Source organism: Lissotriton vulgaris, chromosome 7 (assembly GCF_964263255.1).
Source record: "Lissotriton vulgaris chromosome 7, aLisVul1.2, whole genome shotgun sequence".
Lineage (NCBI taxonomy): Eukaryota > Metazoa > Chordata > Amphibia > Caudata > Salamandridae > Lissotriton > Lissotriton vulgaris.
The window spans coordinates 1,757,316,206-1,757,334,460 of record NC_141695.1 but is presented as its reverse complement, the minus strand read 5'-3'; the positions used below and the strand labels follow the sequence as shown (position 1 = coordinate 1,757,334,460).

At 48.9% G+C, this 18,255-nt stretch overlaps 1 long non-coding RNA gene across 1 annotated transcript; it reads right to left on the bottom strand.

Moving 5' to 3' along the window:
- Positions 1-3,525: 3,525 nt before the first annotated feature.
- On the bottom strand, positions 3,526-6,682 carry LOC147706595 (uncharacterized). Its single transcript, XR_015297679.1, has 2 exons — positions 5,262-6,682; positions 3,526-5,159 (listed from the first exon to the last, which is right to left on the bottom strand). It is a non-coding gene; the product is annotated as an uncharacterized LOC147706595 (long non-coding RNA).
- Between the last annotated feature and the right edge of the window lie 11,573 nt (positions 6,683-18,255).

Here is an 18,255-nt window from a genome sequence, read left to right as displayed (position 1 = left end):
ATTAGATCCGGGAACGTGTAGTGATATAGATCAGACCTGGAAGCGAGCGGTGGCGAAGATCAGACCTGTGAGAGAACAGTAACATACATCACACCTGGGAGCAAGTGGTGACATTGATCACACCTGGGAGCGAGCGGTGACATTGATCACACCTGGGAGCGAGCGGTGACATTGATCACACCTGGGAGCGAGCGGTGACATAGATCAGACACTTGGAGCGAGCTGTGCCATAGATCAGACCAGGGAGAGAGCGATGAATTAGATCAGACCTGAGAGCGAGAGGTGAAATAGATCAGACCTGAGAGCGAGAGGTGTCATAGATCAGACCAGGGAGCGAGAGGTGACATAGATCAGACTAGGGAGCGAGTGGTAACATAGATCAGATCAGGGAGCGAGCGGTGACATAGATCAAACCTGGGAGTGAACAGTGACATAGATCACACCAGGGAGCGAGTGGTGGCATAGATCAATCCTGGGAGCGAGCTGTGACAAGGATTAGATCTAGGAGCGAGCGATGACTCGATGGGCAGCTAGGAGCGAGTTAGAACCTGGACGAGATTGAGGTATGAGGTACATACTTAGCTTGGAGTGAGATAGGACATGGGTTAGAGTGAGATATGAGGTACATACATAGCTCGGAGTGAGATAGGTTTGGATGTTAGTGAGGTCTGGTCTATATACGTAGCGGTGAGTGAACTTTGATGTAGATGCAACAGTGCTATGATGTGTATACAGCTGGAGTGTGCTATGACGTAGACGATAGCAGGTTTTGTTCTTTGATGTACATGAGGGCTAGCCAATGGTGATGTTGGAGACACTTGGAGGAGTTTGTGAGAAGGGCCGAAGCAGCATAAACACAATACTATTAAACTGACCCTCCCTCATACCCTAATATCGCAGATTCTGTGGGTTTCCCACCTGAGCTCTCCTGGAAAGGTAGAGAACAATGAGTCACACAGTGTCAATATGAGCTCAAAGCCACTCTAATGCAGTTGGTGGAGGGAGCCACAAGTTAACACTTCATATGCCACATTATGGAAGTGAAACAAGAATCCCTGGATCGACCCTGCCCTCCACAGAGGCCTCATGTCCGCCAGGGCGATGGCCTCTCAGCCACGACACTCCTAGAACCTCACAGAGACGGTGGAGGGCCGACGTCAGCAGAGCAGACTCGACTCAGCCCGTTTCCTTCTCTAAAGATTGGTTAATGATCTGTGGGAGACGTGTATGACCTTCGCTCTCCCATGACTTAATTATTTATTTTAGGTTAATGAGATAAACCTCAGAAGCTTCTGTGGCTGTGACCTGTGGTGGCCTTAGAGTGACGGAGTCCACAGGCCTGCCCCAGCCTGAGGCAGGCAAGGCTTTCATTACATCGTAGCATGTCCCTGGGGTACAGGTGGACTTCACCTGTGGGTGGGGGTACGGACTTCACCTGTGGTGGCCTCAGCGTGGAGTCCACAGGGCCTGCCCCGGTCTAGGACCGGCAGAGTTTTCATCGAACTGTGGCACCTCCCTGGCTCTAGGGTACAGGTGGACCTTACCTGTGCGTGGGGGTGGGGAGTGCGGTCTTCGGCCTCCTCTGCCATGTCAGTGTTATAGGAAGCAAATGCAACCCTTCAATGTGCTCCTCACTGCTTGGGAAGTATTGAAACTCCACCCAGCACCTCTCCAGCTTCCAGTCTCGTCCCAGGGCTCTGCCTCAGAGATGACCGAGGTTATTATGATATCTGAATAGATCACTACAAAGATGAATGCTTATCTAAAGACACTGTCTTTTCACAGCCATCCTTTGGCGCTGTAATGTTTTGCATTTCATGTAATTTTATGTAATTCTTCCTAAATTTGATATTAGAACGCTGATATATATTGCATGTTTTTCGCATGCTTGTACTAGATACCGTGAGCCAGATTTACCAATATGTGACGCAGTGCAACGCTGCAAGATAACTTGCTGTGCTGCGTCACATGGAGAGGGCAGGAAAGCACCATACCTGCTAAGATCTGGCTCACTCCTGCTCTCTCGCTGCACTGGTGCACTATGTGCTCCCTAGCCCCAACGCAGGCACCCTTGCACCAGAATGTAAGCATGCCTGCATTACAAGCAGGGTTGTTGCACAAAAACATTCCTCTGAGGCGTGTTCTCTTTCTACGAGTGCTGCATAATGCAGCACATATAGAAAGACGCAAACACGAGGAGAAATAGAGATCTTGCGACTCCTTGCGACCCCCCGAGGATGGCGCGCCTTGCTGATGCATCCCAGGTTCACTACTGGCACTAAATTTGGGAATGTTCCAAAATCCATGGGTGGGTACAAGGGAACCCCGATGCTCTGCCCAGGGAAGGCCTCCCTAGGACTGCGTCAGTGACTCAAGCAATCAACCGATCAGTCAGTATTTATAGAGCGCAGCTACTCACCCGTAAGGGTATCCTGGCACGAAGTCTGGCTGGGCTCAGACAAAAAGTGTCTTGAGTTGTGTTGTGTTCCTCCAGATTTACTCTGCGACGCAAAGTCATGCCAGGCAGCTACATGTGACCTAGTAAATCTCGCTTAAGGCTTGTATTGCGCTTAAGTCACCTTGTGTAACGCAAGGGCCATGCAGTCCTTTCCGTAAATCTGATCTCCTGAATCTGAAGATGCAAAGCACACACCTCCCCTTCCAGTGGTGAGATGTAACCCTTCTCCCATCTGGGAGGTGCATGTGCCCTCTTCCTGTCAGTGAGGTGTACCTCTCCTCTTCCATCACTGAGATAAAACCCTCTTCTCTCAGTGAGGTCTATGTGCCCTCTTCATTTTGTTTGAGAGGTGTACCTCTCCTCTTCCTCCAGTGAGGTACAACCCTCTTCCATCAGTGAGGTGCATGCGCCCTCTTCGCCCCGTCAGTGAGAAACAGCCCTCTTCTCTAATTGAGGTGCATGTGCCCTCTTCTTCCTTTCAGTGAGGTGTACCTCTCTTCTTCCCTCAGTGAGGTACAACCCTCTTCTTTTAGTGAGGTGGATCGCCCTTGCTGTCGAGCCCAGCAGCTCCTGCCTTAAAGCCTCACCCAGGCCTCCATCCTTTACCAGTCATGTGTGTCAGCCCTTGGTCTTGTCCCACTTCCTGCCCAGCATTGACCTCATTGTTCTTAGAAGTCTTTCCTCACTCTTGTGGTGGTTTCACCCACGGGTTTTCTTTTGAGTAACCACCCCCACTTCCTGCTGTAACCACCACACTTCCTGCTGTAACCACTCCCACTTCCTGCTGTTCCGGGACAGTCTTTCCTAAGAAGGGATGTGCACAACATATGCTCTCCGGGGCGCCTCCTCCTCCGCTCCAGACACCGCCGGATCGAACAGTGTGGTGATTTATTCCACAAATCGTCCTTTCTAGTTACTTCAACACCTTTACGGACCTCTTTGAGGTGTACAGCCTGGTCATGGTTCTAAGTCATTCCACTGTCTGAAGCTTGTGCCCTTAACTCGGAGGTTCTCCATATTAGTGCAGGAGCTGCAGACACCACAGCTCAGAAGCAGAGGTGGCATCACTGAGCTGTCTGCAGTTCAGGTGCTACCTTTGGGGGATTTCTGCGGTGAGTGCTCGTGCTGTTAGACTCGGAGGGGGCAGACACACATTACCACGAGACAGCAGAGGTGAGAGTCAGGCCTGGCTCTCAGAGCCCGAGCACGAGCCGAGCCATCAACATACTGTCCTGTCAACTGAGCAAAACAAGTCACATACAAAACTGATAACGACTCTTCAGAATTTAGAACCACCCCTGAGAAAAGCCCCTTGCTGATAGTAAATCAATCAATCAATCAATCAATCAATCAATCAGTATTTGTATAGCGCTACTCATCACCCGTGAGATTATCCAGGCTCTAGGTTGCAGGGCTCCGTTGAAAAGTTAAGTCTTGAGTCTCTTCCTGCAATCCGCCAGCGAGGGTGATGTCTGGAGCTGGAGGGGGCCACTCCCGGACCTGGGGGCGAGGTAGGGGAAGGATTGGTAGGCGGAGTAATGACCCAAGGGACAACTTGGCTGTTACATATGCACTATGTATGGCCTATTTTATTGTTATAGAAACAGCAAAGTTACAGTTCATTAAACCATCTGTAAGAGAGGGTTTTACACATCACACGCTGTGATCTGAATTAGTTCTAAGTGCTTTTGAATGTGATAGTGAAGGAAAGGAAGGCTCTGAGAAGAAAAGTCATTGGCAAGGATCACACGGTTTGGCCAAGCAGTGATATCAAGACTTCAACCCAGTTTTATTGATCACACATTGTACAGTTCGCAAAGGGATAGATAGGTTCTCCTGACGTAACAATCAGATTTCAGGGGCACCATAACACCTCAGTGGAGGCCCTTACTTGTATTAAAAAGCACACAGTGGCCTCAGAACCCTGAGTTACTGGTCCTCACCGAGGCACAGGTGAGGTGCAGGGCTCGGCGACAGACTCTCTTCCACTTGTATGTTCTTTGTTTAAACTCCAGACAGATGGAGCAGAGAAGCCCCTTTCAGGCCTTATGTGTGGAGTTAGCTTTTCAGCAGTGTCTGTGCTGCCAGCCCTACTCTGCTCGGGGAGCCAACCCCCACAGGCCAAGAGCTGGGCCAGAGAGGGGCTCGCGTCATGCGTAGTTCGATCACCTGTACCTGACCAGTGTCTTAATACAGGCCCACAGCTGTGCTCATTCCCAGCCCACCCTTTCAGGATATGGCCCTAGGCCTCAAGAATAAAACAGTAGACAGGTGAGGGCGCCACCTACAGTTCAAAGTAAAGCATGTCAAAGGAAGATAATAGATTTAGGTGTAAACCACACCTCACACATGTGGCTTTCCTTCCCCCAGGTGTCACTTCCTGTGGTTTGGAGTCTGGGTCTGCGGCCGGTGGTGCGTCGGCTTCAGCACAGCAGCCTGCCGCTTCTTTCCAGTAGTTTCACACCCCTAAGACTCTTTTCTGATGGTTATTCTCGTCTTAACATGATATTAATGTAATTAAATGTTCTTGGCGGATCCCATCACATTTAATATATTACATAAAAGAATGAATGTCAACTTTATTACTGATCCGCGGAGACATCTAGGCATGTCAGCTGCACATTGCATGATACCTGCTGGACATGTGTACTGCATGTCTCATGATATCTGCTGGACGCATCTGCTGCATGTCTCATGAGACCTGCTGGACATGTGTACTGCACGTCTCATGATATCTGCTGGATTCATCTGCTGCATGTCTCATGACATCTGCTGGACACATCTAGTGCCCCTCCCATGAGACCTGCTGGAGATGTGCCTCAGATCTGATGAGCTTCAGTGCACAGGAAGCAGCTCTCCCAGCCATTACCCTCAAGCAGCACAGGCTGGCGAGCCCAGATCCTAGGTGGCCATGGGTTTGAAAGGATTTAAACTAACTAGATGTCACCATTAGCTGGCTCTTCCATCCAAGCATCCTCCACTTGCACATCTTAAATATACACATGGCATGGCTTACATCTTTGTGTTTTTATAACTTTCTGGCATTTTATCAGGAGGGCTCAGAGGTTGCATTAGAATCTACCGAGGAGACGCAGTGTTGTAGGTTGAACACAAAGTGAGAGGGATCACACTTCATTTAGAGGACCGAGCTCACTGCAGGGTGGGATCGATTGGTTCATGTGGTCTCATAGAGTTGGACATGGTCTAACAGTTGAGGGACCGAGGGGAGGCAGTTCCAGAAGTGAGGGTCCCCGGGTAAGGACTGGCGTGAGGACTGCCTGAGGTGGGATTGGAGGTGCTGCGCGTGATGCAGCAAAGGTGTTACATGACTGGTGCTACCTCTGCCTCACCTGGCTGTACAATGTCAGGAGGAGAGTCTAGAGGTCCAGGTGTTTCATGAAGCGTTCTACCTGTGTGCCCCCACCTGCTGAAGGATGGAGGTCAAGTATTCCTAAGGCAGGGTCTTCCAGGTAAAACTCCTTCCTTCAGAGTCCAGAGGCCGAGACACTTGAGGTATGAAGTTGTTTTTAGTTCCGGAAGATGGGTAGCTTTTACTCTCTGTCGATGGGGACCTTACCTGGCTTGGAGTTGTCTGTTTACCGAGTCCTGCAGAAGGACTCTGTTGCAGAATCACTGAGCACATGACAGATGCCCTTTACTATCCACTGATATGGTATGCCTCCATTGACTGTAGCTAAGGAAACACCCAGGACGTGGGTGCTGCTTGCTTCAGTGCTCCAACCCTGCAGTGACCCTGAGGCCAAGGCTCGAACCGTCCTGTCTAGGTCTGGTTGTTACTTCAGGGGTAAGCCAGCAGAGGGAGTCACTGGGGTACCTAAGTGCAGACACAGCAGGTGGCCCTCCCCTCTATCAAACTGGCTAGTAGTCTCTGCACCACGCGTCCTGTATATATGTCACGCCTGAGAGGTCTATGTACTGCATGTCTTCTAGAGGTGCAAATCCCCATACATAATCCCTACTCCCATGTTTCCAATCTCTGCCTAAATGCCATGGTTTCAAAATATATGCACTTTTGTCTGGGATCTCAGGGCCTCTCTAAGTCTGCACAGGAGAGATAATCTGTATATTTTGTATATTAAAAGTGTTCATCAGATATGTCAGAGACCAATAAAAAGTTTTCCTAGTGCCTTATGTTTGCAAATCCATTCCTTGTAAATCACATGTACTTTAATTTTTAATAAAATTCTTTATTTAAGTATTCAATGTTTGTCTTTTTTCAGTGTGTTTACCACGGTGGGCGGGCTAGAGGGGGTACGTGGACAGTGCAGAGGGGTGGCAAGGATGAGTGTGAGTGTTGTGACAGGAATGTGGTGGAAGGGGATTAATAATGTGGCTGAGAGGAAGAGAGGAGGTGGTGGGGGTCTGCGAGGAGTGTCAGTTCAGCAACACATTGCAAAGGGCTAGAGGGGAGAATGTGGTTGGTCTAGAAGAACGTGGTGTTGAGCTAGGAGTGTGGTTGAGGGCTAGAGGGGGTCTGTTTGATATCTATGCTGTTTGACACCATCTCCAAAACCAACAGTACCAGTGGTCAAACGCTGCTTCAATTACTGCCGCATATCATCCTCAAAGCCAACAGTCATTGTGGTATTGTGGTCAACCACCTCTACAATTACTATTCAACACCATCCTCAAAGCCAACAGTAACAGTGGTCAAACACCGCTCCAATTACTGCTCAACAACATCCTCAAAGCCAACGGTAAGAGTAGTCAAACACCGCTACAATTACTGCTCAACAGCATCCTCAAAGCCAACAGTAATGGTGGCGGAACTCAGCTACAATTACTGCTCAACAACATCCCCAAAGCCAACAGTAATGGTGGTCAAACTCAGCTACAATTACTGCTCAACAACATCCCCAAAGCCAACGGTAAGAGTGGTCAAACACCGCTCCAATTACTGCTCAACAACATCCTCAAAGCCAACGGTAATAGTGGTCAAACACCGCTCCAATTACTGCTCAACAACATCCTCAAAGCCAACGGTAAGAGTGGTCAAACACCGCTCCAATTACTTCTCAACAACATCCTCAAAGCCAACGGTAAGTGTGGTCAAACACCACTCCAATTACTGCTCAACAACATCCTCAAAGCCAACGGTAAGAGTGGTCAAACACCGCCCCAATTACTGCTCAACAACATCCTCAAAGCCAACAGTAACAGTGGTAAAACACCGCTCCAATTACTGCTCAACAACATCCTCAAAGCCAACGGTAAGTGTGGTCAAACACCACTCCAATTACTGCTCAACAACATCCCCAAAGCCAACAGTAAGAGTGGTCAAACACCGCTCCAATTACTGCTCAACAACATCCTCAAAGTCAACGGTAAGTGTGGTCAAACACCGCTCCAATTACTGCTCAACAACATCCTCAAAGCCAATGGTAAGTGTGGTCAAACACCGCTCCAATTACTGCTCAACAACATCCTCAAAGCCAACGGTAAGAGTGGTCAAACACCGCTCCAATTACTGCTCAAGAACATCCCCAAAGCCAACGGTAAGAGTGGTCAAACACCGCTCCAATTACTGCTCGACAACATCCTCAAAGCCAACAGTAACAGTGGTCAAACACCGCTCCAATTACTGCTCGACAACATCCTCAAAGCCAACGGTAAGAGTGGCCAAACACCGCTCCAATTACTGCTCAACAACATCCTCAAAGCCAATGGTAAGTGTGGTCAAACACTGCTCCAATTACTGCTCAACAACATCCCCAAAGCCAACGGTAAGAGTGGTCAAACACCGCTCCAATTACTGCTCAACAACATCCTCAAAGCCAACGGTAAGTGTGGTCAAACACCGCTCCAATTACTGCTCAACCTCATCCTCAAAGCCAACGGTAAGTGTGGTCAAACACCGCTCCAATTACTGCTCAACAACATCCTCAAAGCCAACGGTAAGAGTGGTCAAACACCGCTCCAATTACTGCTCAAGAACATCCCCAAAGCCAACGGTAAGAGTGGTCAAACACCGCTCCAATTACTGCTCCACAACATCCTCAAAGCCAACAGTAAGAGTGGTCAAACATTGCTCTAATTACTGCTCAACAACATCCCCAAAGCAAACGGTAAGAGTGGTCAAACACCGCTCCAATTACTGCTCGACAACATCCTCAAAGCCAACGGTAAGAGTGGCCAAACACCGCTCCAATTACTGCTCAACAACATCCTCAAAGCCAACGGTAAGTGTGGTCAAACACTGCTCCAATTACTGCTCAACAACATCCCCAAAGCCAACGGTAAGAGTGGTCAAACACCGCTCCAATTACTGCTCAACAACATCCTCAAAGCCAACGGTAAGTGTGGTCAAACACCGCTCCAATTACTGCTCAACCTCATCCTCAAAGCCAACGGTAAGTGTGGTCAAACACCGCTCCAATTACTGCTCAACAACATCCTCAAAGCCAACGGTAAGAGTGGTCAAACACCGCTTCAATTACTGCTCAAGAACATCCCCAAAGCCAACGGTAAGAGTGGTCAAACACCGCTCCAATTACTGCTCCACAACATCCTCAAAGCCAACAGTAAGAGTGGTCAAACACCGCTCCAATTACTGCTCAAGAACATCCCCAAAGCCAACGGTAAGAGTGGTCAAACACCGCTCCAATTACTGCTCCACAACATCCTCAAAGCCAACAGTAAGAGTGGTCAAACACCGCTCCAATTACTGCTCAACAACATCCTCAAAGCCAACAGTAAGAGTGGTCAAACACCGCTCCAATTACTGCTCAGCAACATCCTCAAAGCCAACAGTAAGAGTGGTCAAACATTGCTCTAATTACTGCTCAACAACATCCTCAAAGCCAATGGCAACAGTGGTTAAACACCCCTCAAACTACTGCTCGGCAACATCCTCAAGGCCAACAGTGAAAGCAGTCAAACACCCTCCAGTTCATGCACCACCACACAAATTCCCTTTGTAGCAATAATCCTCGAAAGAGCAGCCCCTAACCGGTTTCAAGGGCCTCCAGAACTACACTCCCTCCCCCAACCCCGGCAGCAGTCGTTCCTTCTATGCTGTAATAGGGAGACTGTACCATCTGGGAATCACATGACATTCTGTTGGTCACTTATGATGGCGAACAATCTCTCTCGGTGCTGCTTCTGATCGCAGCATCGTTTGAAACCATCCACCCTAAGGTCTTACTTGACACTCTCTACACAACAGGGGTGTCACCTACACTGTCAGAAATGGTATCAAAGACCAAAAACAAATTATACAGATGAAGCCCCCCGGTCACTGGCAGTGAATGTCTCATAAGTCGTCACCTGGGATATATATGTGTTCCCATGATGTCTCATCTGTACTTAGGTCCAGTTGGAGAACTACTCCCCTACTCCACATGTCCCTAAAACTGAAATGGACTCTGGGGGCCCAATTCACAAAGGTGAACTTAGACCAAAAGTCTACGTTTAGACCTAGAGTTTAATTTTACTAGTAGTAAAGTTAAACTTTAGGTCTAAACTTCGACTTTTGGTGTAAGTTTACCTTCATCGGGTCATGGGAGAGGAGGGAAATCACAGAAGTGTTTGGCAAGCCACCCGAACCCCCAGATTGGCTGCTCCTTCAGAGTGCAGACAACACTGAACCAGACTTTAAAGTTTTGTCTGCAAAGAACATCCTTTAACAATGTCTTTCAAGATCCGGGATTATATTTATGACATTTGTGGCGCATGGCAGCACAGCAAGTTGCCTTGAGTGTGCTGCCCTGCGTCACAGGTAAAGGGCAGGGATGCACCCTATTTATCCAACATGGCACTTTCCTTCCTTTTCTTCTGCGCTGGTTCCTTTTCGGCAACCTAGCACCAATGCAGGCGTCCTTGCACCATGGTCTAAGGGTTCCTGTGATGTAGGTAGGATTGTTTTGTGCAGGAAGCTGCGGCAAAAGACTATTAAAAGTAGGGTCACCTATGAAATGTAGGTAATATCTTATTTTGCAATGTTTGCGGTGACTGTTAATCCACCCACTCCTCCGTGCAGCAGACAATATTCCTGTTTGGGTCGGCCTTCAGCATCCACAGGGCGTGGTCCTTTCCCATGACCAGTGCCCTCCCTTCTTTTCACAGAGGATGGAGACATGGGCTGCTAGGAACATAGATACACAAGTTTACTGGCACCAATGCCTTCCTCCCTCACACACCGTCACCTGGTTACCATCTCCAGGGCAGGGCTGGAGCAGCTATTAATAGATTGAATTTCCCTGAAGGTGTCATTACTTCTGCTCTGCCAACCGAAACTCTGTCTCTGTGCCCGGTGACACTCACCTGATCTGTATTATATGTGCCTCTCCTGGTGACCTGTGAGGGATTGCAGCAGTGTATTACTTCTATGCCTGGTGACCTGTGCATGAGTGCCGTGTGTTACATTCTATCCCTTGTGTGTAGCTTCAGGGTGTTACATGCCACACCTGCTGTCCTCTGTGTGAGTGCAGCAGTGTGTTACATTCTATCCCTTGTGTGTAGCTTCAGGGTGTTACATGCCACACCTGCTGTCCTCTGTGTGAGTGCAGCAGTGTGTTACATTCTATCCCTTGTGTGTAGCTTCAGGGTGTTACATGCCACACCTGCTGTCCTCTGTGTGAGTGCAGCAGTGTGTTACATTCTATCCCTTGTGTGTAGCTTCAGGGTGTTACATGCCACACCTGCTGTCCTCTGTGTGAGTGCAGCAGTGTGTTACATTCTATCCCTGGTGTGTAGCTTCAGGGTGTTACATGCCACACCTGCTGTCCTCTGTGTGAGTGCAGCAGTGTGTTACATTCTATCCCTTGTGTGTAGCTTCAGGGTGTTACATGCCACACCTGCTGTCCTCTGTGTGAGTGCAGCAGTGTGTTACATTCTATCCCTTGTGTGTAGCTTCAGGGTGTTACATGCCACACCTGCTGTCCTCTGTGTGAGTGCAGCAGTGTGTTACATTCTATCCCTTGTGTGTAACTTCAGGGTGTTACATGCCACACCTGCTGTCCTCTGTGTGAGTGCAGCAGTGTGTTACATTCTATGCCTTATATCCTGCATGGGAATTCAGTGTGTTGCATGACTCGCCTGGAGTCCTTTTTGTGAAAGCGGTGTGTTACGTTCTACACCTGCTGTGCTATGTATGGGCACAGCATAGGTACATTCTACAGTGTGTGAAATGCTACACCTGCTGTTCTGTGTGTGAGTGCAGCAGTGTGTTACATACTATGCCTTAATGTGAATTCAACTGGTTGCATGTTTGGCTGGAGTCCTTTGTATGAACGAGTTGTGTTACATTCTCTGCCTGGTGTGCTCTGTGTGAGCGCAGTGTGTTCCAATCTATGCCTGGTGTGTGAGTGCAGTGTGTTTTATTCTACACCTGCTGTCCTGTATGTGAGTGCAGTGTGTTACATTCTATGCCTGGTGTGCAGTGTGTGAGTGCAGTCTGTTACATTCTACGCCTGGAGTACATGAGTAAGTGCAATGTGTTACATTATATGCCGGGTGTGCAGTGGCTGAGTGCAGTGTGTTATATTCTACACCTGCTGTCCTGTATGTGTTACATTCTATGCCTGGTGTGCAGTGTGTTACATTCTACGCCTGGAGTACATGAGTGAGTGCTGTGTGTTACATTCTATGCCTGGTGTGTGGTGTGTGAGCGCAGTGTGTTACATTCTACGCCTGGAGTACATGAGTGAGTGCAGTGTGTTACATTATATGCCTGGTGTGCAGTATCTGAGTGCAGTGTGTTACTTTTTATGCCTGGTGTGCGATGTGTGAGTGCAGTGTATTACATTCTACAATTGGGGTCATAGTCACAACAGAATGGTAGAGCGCAGTGTCACACCACAATTGGTAACGCCACGGTTTGACATTCTGAAAATGCAGGGATGCGCTGTATTTACAATAATGATTCAGAAAAGGGGGTGGTGATGAACAGAGTGTCTGAATTAAGCAGACCACTCTTACCCAGTCCAAAGATCAGGGCTTGATCCATCACCGTTATTTATCTCACTGCACCATCCCAGCTCAGAACCTGGCTATATGCAAATCAGTCTGTCCCTGGCCCAGTGCATCATGGGAACAGGGCAGACTAAACTACCAAGCCAATTCTTCACCAGAAAGGAGACAAGCTACCGGGGACCGGTTTCTGGCATTTCAGCCGTCTTCGGCCCGGCTTGCTTGAATCCTGAAGGTGCAGTGAGAAAGGGACTCATGTCTGAGTATACCCTGCCACACCTATAGTGGCCAAAAACGATTCAGAAAAGGGGGTGGTGATGAACAGAGTGTCTGAATTAAGCAGACCACTCTTACCCAGTCCAAAGATCAGGGCTTGATCCATCACCGTTATTTATCTCACTGCACCATCCCAGCTCAGAACCTGGCTATATGCAAATCAGTCTGTACCTGGCCCAGTGCATCATGGGAACAGGGCAGACTAAACTACCAAGCCAATTCTTCACCAGAAAGGAGACAAGCTACCGGGGACCGGTTTCTGGCATTTCAGCCGTCTTCGGCCCGGCTTGCTTGAATCCTGATGGTGCAGTGAGAAAGGGACTCATGTCTGAGTATACCCTGCCACACCTATAGTGGCCAAAAACGATTCAGAAAAAGGGGTGGTGATGAACAGAGTGTCTGAATTAAGCAGACCACTCTTACCCAGTCCAAAGATCAGGGATTGATCCATCACCGTTATTTATCTCACTGCACCATCCCAGCTCAGAACCTGGCTATATGCAAATCAGTCTGTCCCTGGCCCAGTGCATCATGGGAACAGGGCAGACTAAACTACCAAGCCAATTCTTCACCAGAAAGGAGACAAGCTACCGGGGACCGGTTTCTGGCATTTCAGCCGTCTTCGGCCCGGCTTGCTTGAATCCTGATGGTGCAGTGAGAAAGGGACTCATGTCTGAGTATACCCTGCACACCTATAGTGGCCAAAAACGATTCAGAAAAGGGGGTGGTGATGAACAGAGTGTCTAAATTAAGCAGACCACTCTTACCCAGTCCAAAGATCAGGGCTTGATCCATCACCGTTATTTATCTCACTGCACCATCCCAGCTCAGAACCTGGCTATATGCAAATCAGTCTGACCCTGGCCCAGTGCATCATGGGAACAGGGCAGACTAAACTACCAAGCCAATTCTTCACCAGAAAGGAGACAAGCTACCGGGGACCGGTTTCTGGCATTTCAGCCGTCTTCGGCCCGGCTTGCTTGAATCCTGATGGTGCAGTAAGAAAGGGACTCATGTCTGAGTATACCCTGCCACACCTATAGTGGCCAAAAACGATTCAGAAAAGGGGGTGGTGATGAACAGAGTGTCTGAATTAAGCAGACCACTCTTACCCAGTCCAAACATCAGGGCTTGATCCATCACCGTTATTTATCTCACTGCACCATCCCAGCTCAGAACCTGGCTATATGCAAATCAGTCTGTCCCTGGCCCAGTGCATCATGGGAACAGGGCAGACTAAACTACCAAGCCAATTCTTCACCGGAAAGGAGACAAGCTACCGGGGACCGGTTTCTGGCATTTCAGCCGTCTTCGGCCCGGCTTGCTTGAATCCTGATGGTGCAGTGAGAAAGGGACTCATGTCTGAGTATACCCTGCCACACCTATAGTGGCCAAAAACGATTCTGAAAAGGGGGTGGTGATGAACAGAGTGTCTGAATTAAGCAGACCACTCTTACCCAGTCCAAAGATCAGGGCTTGATCCATCACCGTTATTTATCTCACTGCACCATCCCAGCTCAGAACCTGGCTGTATGCAAATCAGTCTGTCCCTGGCCCAGTGCATCATGGGAACAGGGCAGACTAAACTACCAAGCCAATTCTTCACCAGAAAAACGACAAGCTACCGGGGACCGGTTTCTGGCATTTCAGCCGTCTTCGGCCCGGCTTGCTTGAATCCTGATGGTGCAATGAGAAAGGGACTCATGTGTGAGTATACCCTGCCACACCTATAGTGGCCAAAAACGATTCAGAAAAGGGGGTGGTGATGAACAGAGTGTCTGAATTAAGCAGACCACTCTTACCCAGTCCAAAGATCAGGGCTTGATCCATCACCGTTATTTATCTCACTGCACCATCCCAGCTCAGAACTTGGCTATATGCAAATCAGTCTGTCCCTGGCCCAGTGCATCATGGGAACAGGGCAGACTAAACTACCAAGCCAATTCTTCACCAGAAAGGAGACAAGCTACCGGGGACCGGTTTCTGGCATTTCAGCCGTCTTCGGCCCGGCTTGCTTGAATCCTGATGGTGCAGTGAGAAAGGGACTCATGTCTGAGTATACCCTGCCACACCTATAGTGGCCAAAAACGATTCAGAAAAGGGGGTGGTGATGAACAGAGTGTCTGAATTAAGCAGACCACTCTTACCCAGTCCAAAGATCAGGGCTTGATCCATCACCGTTATTTATCTCACTGCACCATCCCAGCTCAGAACCTGGCTATATGCAAATCAGTCTGTCCCTGGCCCAGTGCATCATGGGAACAGGGCAGACTAAACTACCAAGCCAATTCTTCACTAGAAAGGAGGATGGGTACATTCTACAGTGTGTGAAATGCTACACCTGCTGTTCTGTGTGTGAGTGCAGCAGTGTGTTACATACTATGCCTTAATGTGAATTCAACTGGTTGCATGTTTGGCTGGAGTCCTTTGTATGAATGAGTTGTGTTACATTCTCTGCCTGGTGTGCTCTGTGTGAGCGCAGTGTGTTCCAATCTATGCCTGGTGTGTGAGTGCAGTGTGTTTTATTCTACACCTGCTGTCCTGTATGTGAGTGCAGTGTGTTACATTCTATGCCTGGTGTGCAGTGTGTGAGTGCAGTGTGTTATATTCTACACCTGCTGTCCTGTATGTGAGTGCAGTGTGTTCCAATCTATGCCTGGTGTGTGAGTGCAGTGTGTTTTATTCTACACCTGCTGTCCTGTATGTGAGTGCAGTGTGTTACATTCTATGCCTGGTGTGCAGTGTGTGAGTGCAGTGTGTTATATTCTACACCTGCTGTCCTGTATGTGAGTGCAGTGTGTTACATTCTATGCCTGGTGTGTGAGTGCAGTGTGTTATATTCTGCATCTGCTGTCCTGTATGTAAGTGCAGTGTGTTACATTCTATGCCTGGTGTGCAGTGTGTGAGTGCAGTGTGTTACATTCTACGCCTGGAGTACATGAGTGAGTGCAATGTAATACATTCTATGCCGGGTGTGCAGTGGCTGAGTGCAGTGTGTTACATTCTACGCCTGGAGTACATGAGTGAGTGCTGTGTGTTACATTCTATGCCTGGTGTGTGGTGTGTGAGCGCAGTGTGTTACATTCTACGCCTGAAGTACATGAGTGAGTGCAGTGTGTTACATTATATGCCTGGTGTGCAGTGGCTGAGTGCAGTGTGTTACATTCTACGCCTGGAGTACATGAGTGAGTGCTGTGTGTTACATTCTATGCCTGGTGTGTGGTGTGTGAGCGCAGTGTGTTACATTCTACGCCTGGAGTACATGAGTGAGTGCAGTGTGTTACATTATATGCCTGGTGTGCAGTATCTGAGTGCAGTGTGTTACTTTTTATGCCTGGTGTGCGATGTGTGAGTGCAGTGTATTACATTCTACAATTGGAGTCATAGTCACAACAGAATGGTAGAGCGCAGTGTCACACCACAATTGGTAACGCCACGGTTTGACATTCTGAAAATGCAGGGATGCGCTGTATTTACAATAATGCGGCACACCCCTGCATCTCACCTAGCGCTGCCTCTAAATTTAGCTGCCTAGTATCAACGCAGGCCCTTTGCACCATAGAGGAAGTTGCCTGCGTTGCAGGGAATGATTGGTCATGTGCAGGGAGGTGTCCCTTCCTGCACATAAATAATCACGAATGGCAATGTGTTACTTCTATATGTGCTGCAGAAAGCGGCACATATAGAAGTTGCAACTCTTCTTTATTTAATGATTGTTTATGTGCAGGAAGGGACACCTTTTTGGTTTTAGTGCAAATGACAGAAACATGTGTTTATTATTCATGCAAAGAGAAGGCAATGTTGGCTTTAAATTGCTGTAACCTAAAGACATTGCTTAAACACACAAGGATGACAAAAAAATAAAAATCATAAAGATTGGAAAGAAAAACCACTGACTAAGTAAAGTATTGGCTCTTCAGTCCTGACAATAAAGGCCACTCAGATTAGGTGTTGTGCTGTCACTCACGGTGAAGGCCACCATTGGCTGAAGTGGCCTCACCCATGGCCCAATGCTGTTGTCAAGCACCATGAATAACAGTTGAACTAACCAATGGATGCAGAGGGCTGACCCTTAGTGCCTCTATGTTATGCATATATGTATTTTTTTATTCATGGACTACACGAGACATGCAAGACAGCTAAAGTTGTCTCAAGGCCAGTCCTTAAACCTACTACTTCTGCACAGATGGGTCCTGCCGAGGTCACCTCCTGCCATGAAAATCTCATGAACTGGCCTTAAACCATAGAACCCTCCTTCCCCGTATGAGGCCCTGAAATGATGATCCCAAGGGACATCTTCAAACTTCCCCTAGGCCTCCCTCATAACCCCCGCCTTGGCATATAATGGATTTAACAATATATTTTTGCAGCCTGATTGTTGGAAAATCTGAACCTCACACCCCCTCAGTCTTACTTAGCACGTTCCGCCCCTGGTGACGCACATGGCTGTGAGCTTGTGAACTCCAGTACTTCCTTCGAATGGGGCGGGGGGTGCAGTCAGAGTCACTCTTAGTCTTATAGCAGGGAGTGCCCGGATGCCGAGGGTCACACTGCTGCAGTGCAGACCGCCTCAGCCTCTCGGGCCTCAGACCTTCTTGGGATGGATCTCAGCTCTGAGGGTGACTCAACGTGACCCCAATCCGCCTCCTCGGACCCGCCCCTCCGCGCACAAACAGCCTCCAGGAAGCAGGAAGCGCAAATACATATATCACATTTAATCAGCGCGAGCTTCCTGCTGGGAGCGGTGCCAGGCCCTTCTCAAGAAATCCAGCTTCGAGCTCCGGTCTGCTCTGGGCAGAGGCCGTGCCCAAGTGTGCCCCAGCGATGCCAGCGTGGGCACCACGGCTAGCGTGGAGCGCAGAATGGAGGTGGCGAAGTGCGTGTGCCACTGTGTGCGGTCTGTGGCCCTGGGTCTGTGCAGCAGTATCTGTGTGCACCAGTGTCCATGACACATGTGCGGTGCGTGTGCCGCTGTGTACAGGGTCCGGAGCCCTGCGTCTTTGCACCATTATCCATGTGTACCTCTGTGCCAGTCCCATGGCCACGTGCGTGAGCCACTGTGTAGAGAGTCAGTGGCCCTGTGTCTGCGCGCCATTGTCTGAGTGTACAGCTGTGCCATTCCATGGCATTGGCACAGTGTGCCACTGTGTACAGAGTCTGTGCACCACTATCTGAGCGTTCCACTGTGCCACTCTCCAAAAAAAAAGCGCTTCAACACCCCATCAGGGGTTAGAAGCGCTATATAAATACAATCCTTCTTTCCTCTTCTATCCTTCTGCTAGCCTTCCGAATCCAAATAACTGACTAACCTATCCACCACTTAAAATGTACTTGCATGTTTCACTTTACTAATTCAACACTAATCCTCTATGGGTCCTGGAGTAGCGTGCTACTCACCGAAAAAGCTCTTCGACGCCTCGTCAGGGGTAGTAAACACTTTACAAATGCAATTACAATACAATGTGCGTGTGCTAGGCTGAGAGGGTGGTGGCTCTAGGGTCAGCAGAAGCCAGGTTGAGTGACTGCCTCCATCCGATGTGGGTGCCAGGGTTGGAGAGGGATTAAAATTCGGCCCGGGCACGCTAATCAAA